Raw genomic sequence first — 9,276 nt, forward strand, 5'->3', positions numbered from 1 at the left:
CACTAACACACAGCATAAATCTCATTAACTTGTTAAAAAGATGAGGAATATCATTGACCATTCTTACGACGATGACAGAGAAGCAGGCAGCAACCTTGAAATCTAAAGCTGAATCTGACTTAGCATATCTTCTGCCTATATTTTACTCTTTTCCCAACTCTTTAATGTCACATTGTTAGGTGTTAGTAAAATAACTGTTATGATTAGCAACTCAACAATATCACTAGGCAATCTTAATAGTGTACATTAAAAAGTTCCATCGTCAAGTAACAGAATAATCTGCATATAATATTCTTTTAGTAAAAATCATACTGCTGGCAAAGTACGTATTCTGAAACGTACTAAGTGATACAACTTGGCTTTGTTTGACCAGTATTCCCTATGCTTATTTAATCGTAAAATGCTTTTTCAGATAACATTCTTTAACTTCTCATGAAGATAGAATCTCATTGAACAGTGCATTGGGGAATATAAAACAGTATCGTGTTATCTTCCCATTTTATGAATAACAATACTATGTTAGAATGCAATAGCCACTTATGAATGACCATATTGTCTCAGAAAGAGGAAATGGTTCAAATCTGAAATCACAGCTAATGGCTAGAAGACCTAAAGACAGAGATTAGAACTCCTACTAAAAAAAAATGAGTTAGGTTAATTAAGCATTGGCATAGAGTATCATGCAAGCATTACTTAATGTTACCGCTCTTCTCTGGGAAAGAGTTCCCATATCTCTCTTCTCAGCAAAGCTCACCAGCTGCCAGATGAGGGAAGGATCCTCCAGTTCAGCTTTTACACACTTTCTCTGTCTCCAAGAAACAGGTAAAGAAAATGGAAAAGTGTCATATCTATATCTTGTGCTAAAATTTGATGTCTCCAATTGAAAGTCCAACCTTCATGTTTAACCTAGGCATGGCTCTTAGGTTTATGAATTTTTTGAATTGGCATTCAAATTTAAACTTAAAAATCATATTGAGTTTATCTATAATGTGCATGTGTATGTGTGTATATGTGTATGTATATGCACATGTATGTGAATGTGCACGTGTGTATTGCATGTGTGCATGTGTGTGCATGTGTCTGGGCATATTTTTATGTGAATATTTGTATGTGTATATGTGTGTGTATCTGACATCTTAAATTTCGGCATTTTTTCTTGTGCATTATTTTCAGCTTCACCCACACAATTTTAATTGAAGATAACAGTCATAACAACCTTTTCTTCTTTCTTAAAGTCCTCAGAGTACTCATTCCCTGGCAGATGGTATTATGTGAAATTATGATCTCAAATAATATGTTTTAAGCCCTTCAAGTGACCATAAAAGTATAGAATCCCCAAATTTCAAATCTTCAGGGGAAATATGACAAAAATATGTCTCGAAGTGATGGGAGAATTGACCCAGTAGCAACAAGCTTAAAGTTTGGAACCCTCTGAGTACCCAAACCTTAAGGAACCTGAGGATTTGATCGTCTCAAGTCTGTCGGTCTTATCTGAGTAACCCAGAGGGTAAAGTTGTCTTTCATCGTTCACATTCCACAGAAACCAACAGGAACTTCTGGGGTTTACCTTTATGTTGGTGGGAGTTCTTCAATTTGTGACCACAAAACATGTAAATCTCTTAGTAGTTTTCCTTCCCCTCAGGGTATGCTCGCACCTTCTAAACTGTTGAAATCCTGGGGAAAATTGCCAAAGGATGCACACATCCCCTTAAACAATGCCTACACCTGAGTCTGAGGTATACAGCTGGATGTGATTGGCTTAAACCATGCCAGAGCAGCTAATGGATCCTTTCCATCCTAGCCAGCAACGCCGCTGTCTTCTCCCTCATTTGAAAAGTTGAGTTAAAAGCTGAGACTGAAGAAACCAAGCAGATGTGAATAAGAGGGGAGAACAAAAGTACAGAGTCTGTTTCCAGCTGATGAGACCCCATTAACCAAGAGCTTAAAGAAAGGTTTTCATACCTGGTACTAGGTTTGATATTTTATAACATCTGGGAGAGACATTGACCCCGTGGTAGGTAATTCCATTGAACTCCTTTTATATATGTATGTGTGTGTGTGTATATATATATATATATGGAAGCTTCTACAGAAGTGGGTTGCATATAGCCTTTTCAAGGGTCTTTAGTATTATGTAACCCTCCCTACACTCCCTCCTATGCCTTGTTTTTCTATCCCCTAACCAATTAAATTTTGCTTCTAATACTGGTCTCACCGAAAAAGTCTAGACTCACATGTCCAATCATCCATTAGGATGATTGATTGATGAAAAGCATCATGGACAGATTGAAGGATGAAAGACTGACAGATGAAAAGTATCAGTTCCCAAAGAGAACCCCTGCTTCTCCATGCCCAACTCAGCTTCTTTTCCTTTCATGGCCGAGTCCTCATCTTTCATGCTGTTGCTTGAGTTTTGATGTTTCTCACTCACACTTCGTGTCTAATCCGTCAGCACACACTTCTCGTTCAGTCTCCACAATACATCTTTCACTGAGACCATCACCTTCATTAGTGCTATTGTGAAACCACCTCTCTTCTGAGACAGTATCACTGACTGATCTTTCTGCTTCATTCTTGGTCCCCATTCCTCACTAAGGAAGCTGCCTCACAGCAGAACCAGGATTTATTTTCAGAACACAATACTAACTACTTGTTCGAAATTGTCCAGTAGTTTCCCATCACACCTGGAATGAAACGAATTTGCATATAAATAGGTTCCTTAGAGTTATAACAGATACCACAGAAATTTTGTTCTTATCCATAAACCCTAAACCCAGATCGTGGAAAATAAAAGTCTCTCATAAGCAATCTGTCCTCTCGAGACATGCTTTTCCCACCTTTGCAAGTTGCCAATTGACAGTTATCACTTTCTAGAAAGCTGTGACTTAGTTTCTGGAAACTGATAATAAGATATTTACTACTTTTATGAATAAAACAGATCCTTTTCAAATGCTGTAAACTCACATAAGGACTTCTACAAAATAGTTTGTTAAACGTCCCAAGGAGGCAGAGAAAGTAACTAGTCACGTGTCAAACACTAAACCAGCATACTGAGCCACATGAATCCCAAACGCTCTAGGACAAGTACTATAGAATGTTTCCTGCAAAATAAATGCAAAAATGTTAAATATAATATGTTCTTACACTTCAACCTTGGGAACTTGAGAGATGGCTCAGCAGTTAAGAGCTCTTACTGCTATTGCAGAGGACCTAAGTTCAGTTCCTAACAGCAATGTTGAGAAGCTCATTGACACCTTTGACTCCAGCTCTCAAGGGATCTGATGCCTCTTTCCTTTTCAGCACCAGTACTCATGTGCACACTACCACACACATATAAGAAGTAGCAAAAACAAAACTAAATAATTGTATTATAATATAAAATTATCATAATTGGGGAATAGAAATGTGATTTTTAAATAAAATAGTATTTCTCTTAGCATACAAATGCCTAAAAGACTTCATGAAATTATGAGGTACTTACTTACTTAAATCACCAAAAATGTAAGTACAACTGGAGTAGGGGTTATAAAAGATACATTACCTACCATTATTTCCTAAAATTGTGCAAATCTTTCATTAAATTCTGAATAAAACAATAATAATAAATCTATAAAAAATATGTAACTATCTAAATATTGCACATATTACCTTAGATCACACAAATAACACATTCAGTATGAAAGTTAAATTCAAGAGAGTTCAAATTACTTGCTGAAGATTTCTGTGTTCTTAGAAAGTATATGACTTCTCTTGATTATGCTCAAATTCTAATTCTGGAAAATTTTGTGCCCATTAAAACTGGACATATAAAATTAAATTTCTATGTGTATTTTAAAAAAGAAGCAAGTTGTAGAGTCAGAAATTGTCAATGAATCTTCAATGAATAAATATCCCTCAGAAGATCAAAACTTCAAGTGAGACTCATTCTTGGTTGTGCATACACACACATATGTATGTATGTATGAATGTGTATGTCATATAGTCTGTGCCCCCAACTATCAAATGCCAATTGAGCCTTCTCTTAGTCAATATTCTTATTGCTATCGAAAGACACCATGACCATGCAACACTTATAAAAGAAAGCATTTCATTGGAGCTTACTTCAATTTCAGAGGTTTATTTTATTATTATCATGGGAGCATGGCGACATGCAAGCAGACATGGGGTTGGAAAAGAAGCTAAGAGTTCTACATCTGCATCCAAAGACAGCAGGAAGAGAGAAGTACTTGTGAGTTCTACATCCAGATCTGCAGACTGCAAGTAGAAAAAGACTCTGGTCTTGAACTCCTGTAACATCAAAGCCTACTCATAGTGACAGTCTTCCTCCAATGAGGCTATACCTCCTAGTCCTTTCGAACTGTGCCACTCCCAGGAGACCAAGAAATCAAATCTATGAGCCTGTTGGGGCCTTTTTTTTAAGACAGAGTTTTTGTGTGTAGCCCTAGCTGTCTTTAGAACTATCTCTGAAGACCAGATTGGCTTCGAACTCACAGAGATCTGCCTGCCTCTAACTTCAGAATGCTGGGATTAAAGACACACAACCACATGCCTTTTAAGTAAAAATGGCATTCTTATTCAAACTACCACAAGACTCCTATTTATTGACACACCAAAAACAACCCGCACAGTGTCCCAGAACACGTGATTGATGTGGAGGAAGTCTAAAGTAACAAAATATACCTTGTTATCCTTGTGTTTCTCCTATATACTTACCCGGATCAAGTCATCACATGCGTCCAGACCCATTTACTAAACTTCTAATTAAAGACACTGGTTTAGCTCCAATGTATCAAGGTTAGATGCAAATGAGAAAGGCAGAGAATATAAAGTAAAGAGCGAGTCAATGCTAAAGATACATAGCAAACTCCCTTTATCAGCTCTTATGAGCCTATTTTTGGGGGGAGTATAGAGAAAATGATTAACGTAAGCATCACAAAAACATACTTCTGTCTACCACAAAGTCAGAAGTTGTTTTGCGCTCAAGCCTAGTGGGAAGCAAAGGCAGCTTGAAAGCCTGGCATTCTGCTTTTATTTTGTGTGACTCTTTTACTTCAAATCATTTGTCTACCTCTTCATGCAGGCATGATAACTGGACAAGAGGTGTCTGTCTATAAACCCCTAGTACCAATTTATCTCCTTCTCCTTTAAGGCTACAGACACGAAATATCATTGGTCTAAACCTATATTCACTTGGATTCCAGGAAGAATAAGTGGCTAGCAGGTAGGGCAAGCTCATCTCCAAAATGGGAACAGTCATCTATAGGAGAGAGGGCAGGCTGTACCCTGGAGCAGACCACCTGTCCCTCAGCAAAGAGAATAAGTACTAGATTATCAATTTATAAGATCTTTTTGAAGGAGAGGGCCACAACTTGACAAGTCCTGCTGAATTGTACAGGCATCTTTCTCTGTCCCAATTCTATCCTTCTATTTAAGCCTTAAACTAATATTAACACCCCAAAGAAAGACTTAAGGTAACTGGACCCTTTTATTCCTCCTCTCCAAGCACCAGTACTTAATTTATTTGTCATAATTGGACAGGTAAGCAATCCCAGCCTGGGTCTTTAAATTAGTAATGTAAAGAGAGACAAGGGAGCCTTCCTTCACAAAGTTGGTTACTCAGTCTTCCCCAGTTATTGTCATTTTGATCACCGCTGTTAATGTGCCTCCCACTTTTTAAAACACATCTTTCAAAATGTGAACTCTATTAATTATTAATATTGACTCACATCTTTTAAAAACATCATGAAAGTAGAACAAAAGGTACATGCAAAACTTAAATGTCCTTAATTTGCTCTGCAACGATTTCTTCCAATTTCATCCTCAGTCAGTCCCCTGTGATGTTACCTGTTTTTCAGAATGTGAGTGGAGAAATGCTTGAAATTACAGAAAGCCTGGCTAGGACAAGAGGTGAGGCCAGTGAGGGAATTCCAACACCTTCCATTTTGAATGCAAGAGTCAGAAAGTCAACTCAGAAGCTCTTTAAAAAAATACTCCACTCTCCATTTGAATAAGCAGGCACACCGAGGTCACCCAATACAATGTGCATGGCTTCTTAGGCGTTTATGTATTTATTTATGAGCAGAACAGGATGCAAGGTCCTAGTTTCCTTTAAATACAGCACTGCCCCTGACATTGTTTATACTTTCCCCTATGCAAGGCTTCCAGGCACACTTTAAAGGAAGCGATAAGGCAGGGGAAAAGGAAAAGCCACTCACACCCAGCAGCCCCAGGAACTATAAGTACCTTGTGAGGGTGGCAAAGCTCTTCAGCCACCCTTTTATTTATTTTTATTGTTTTTTTTTTTCTTTTAAGAAATGGTCAGGAAACATAGCTCCACCTATGCTGTGTGCTTGCTTGGAAGTGCTGTAGCAATATGAGTCATTCTTATTAAGGATGCTTGCATCTGTCTCTCATGCGAGAAAGCCGGGGATGTGTGTATACATTGGGCCGGCAGCTTGTAGTCTACTCAGATATCATCGAAAGGAAGGAAGTTGGAGTGACAGGATGTGGTCTGGTTAGAAAACAGTCTCTGGAATGCGGAGAAACAATCCCTAACTCCCCCTGGACTGCCAGTTCCCTTTGGAGGGGAAGTTTTTTGCTTCTTCAAGTTCAGATCAGGGATGTGATGGAGCAGGGCTTGGGGGAAGGAAGCAGATCTATTTTAGTGGCTCAGTCAAAGTTAGCCTCACTGTCCAGTTTACTGGGCAGCAGGTGACGAGCTCAATCTCGAGAGTCGGGCACTTTTCCAAGTGTAACTTGGAAAACTTTCTGCTCTTCTTAGGTTCACTTTGTTTTTCGCTTGAATGATGATGTAAATTAAGGCTATTGTGAATTTGGGCCTAACTATATACCACAGTGAATATAAAATGAAAACATATTTCCTACCAGTCAGGATTCAACTAGTTTAGATTCATTTCTTTGGGTTTTTTTTTTCTTACTTTAAGTACTCAAAGAAGAAATCGTCTTAAATACAGCTGTCTTGGAAATAGGGCATTTATCTTTTTGTGAGGTGCTAACTATAGGCCTCAAAAGAATGTCTTTTATCCCTGGTTTCTACCATAAAGTATTCAGTGTTTGATGAAACTTTATATCATAAATCTTTAGGGTTATAAAAGTAAACACTTAATATTCTATCCAGTGCTTTATCTTGCTACTGACCCTAATAACACCAATGTCCCTCCCAATTATCTGGAGTCACAGTAAGTATCCATATAAACTGCATTTCAAGGCAGAAAAACTTAAGTTAAGGTAGCTTAAGTATCCCAAGTGGCTAAAGTAGACTTAGAAACTACACCAGTTTGATTAATTTTCCCTGTTGTCATCAATGGCTTACTGACCATTCAGGAATGTCTTGTCCAACATCTATGTGTACATATCACTTAGGTAACTTCTTAGCTATTGATTTTTCTAATTCCATCCTCTATTAATCTCACAAGACACAAGAAATTTTTTGAAAAATCTCGGTTCAGCAAATAAAACAGCTGACTGAAGAGGCAACCTGCACAATGAGAGAAAATTGTTCAACTTTATATGTGAGAAGGGATTAGTATCTATGATATATAAGGAAGTCAAGATTTAAGCACAACAGAACCCAAATAATCCAGTCAACAAATGAGCAAATGAATTGAACATACAGCTCTAAAAAGAAATACACATGGCCAAAAAAATGTATAAAAATATTCAATATCCTTATACAACAGGAAAAGAGAGGTTAAAGTCAACTTTGAGATTCCATCTTACCCCAGAATGGATATCATCAGGGAAAAAAAAATGACAGCAACACTGGCAAGGATGTGGGAGGGGAGAAGAAAATGTTGCATATTGTTAATGGGAATGTAAATTTGAGAATCCATCATAGAAATAAGAATACAGAAGTGCCTCAAAAAAAAGTTAAAATTGGAGTTATCATATAATCCAGCTGTAACATTCTTAAATATATATCCAAAGGAATCTAATTAAGTGTGCAATAGAGATAGGACTGCATGCTTGTGTTTATTGCAGTACTATTCATAGGTACAATGTGTGATCAGCTTAGATATTTATAGACAGAGGAATTACTAAAGCAAATGAGGTACATATGCACAATGGAGTTTAATTTGGCTCTAAAGAATAACAACTTAGGTTTATTTTGCAAGAAAATGTTGGAACTACATACTATTACAGTAAAAGAAAAGTCAGAGTCAGAAAAATACCATGTTTTCTGTCTATATAAATCTGTGCTATCTATTATATATGCAACTCCAAATGAATGATATAAAAGCAGAAGGAGGTCTCTGTGAGGTAGAAGAAGATGTTTAAAGAATGGGTTAGAAGAGGTAACAAAAACTGGCTGGGATAAAAAATACAAATATGTTACATTATTTTATTTTTTTATATTCAGAATTTTGGTCTAGAGAGATGAGAGATATAGATAGATAGGTAGATAGATAGATAGAGATAGATAGATAGATAGATAGATAGATAGATAGATAGATAGATAGATGATATGTAGATAAGTGATAGAAAAATAATAGATAGACACTTATGGAAAGAACATAAAGTATAAGGGGACATTGGCTTCCAACATGGAGGTTTGAATATCCACATAGGGCCCAAGAAAGCAGTCTCTCAGGTAGGTTTGGCATATGAGGCATTGTTCTTTAAAGAGGCCCTGCTGTACAGCCAAGCACTTGAGCAGTTAGTACTAGGTACAAACTACTATTTCAGGCAGATACATTAAATTCCCAGAGCTGGGGCAGGTAAATGTGACCCTAAGCCTGTACCTGCCCACATGAGATGAAACTTTCACAGAACTGCAACCGAGGAGGGAAGAGCCAGACACGAACATGCCATGTGTTAACTGGAGCCACTCTGTGGTAGCTTAGCAATTTAAGATTTGGCTCATATGGTTAGAGGAGGCTGCAGACATGCAGAAAGTCAGATCCAAAATGAGAAAAATCTCTGAATAGTTATAATATGCTTTAAAATGGGCTTAGATATTAAAGAATGAAAACAAAATGGATATAGACAGTCATAGAAAAAAGTTTAAGGCCGGGCAATGGTGGCGCACGCCTTTAATCCCAGCACTCGGGAGGCAGAGGCAGGCGGATCAAGGCCAGCCTAGTCTACAAGAGCTAGTTCCAGGACAGGCTCCAAAACTACAGAGAAACCCTGTCTTGAAAAAACCAAAAAAAAAAGTTTAAAAAATAAAGCAAAGTCTTTAAAAAAAGAGTAAAGTGATATAAAAGGAATAAACCATGTAAAGATGGGAAATATTATAACACAGAGAGTTTGGAC

This window comes from Microtus pennsylvanicus, chromosome 2 (assembly GCF_037038515.1).
Source record: "Microtus pennsylvanicus isolate mMicPen1 chromosome 2, mMicPen1.hap1, whole genome shotgun sequence".
NCBI classification, from domain to species: domain Eukaryota; kingdom Metazoa; phylum Chordata; class Mammalia; order Rodentia; family Cricetidae; genus Microtus; species Microtus pennsylvanicus.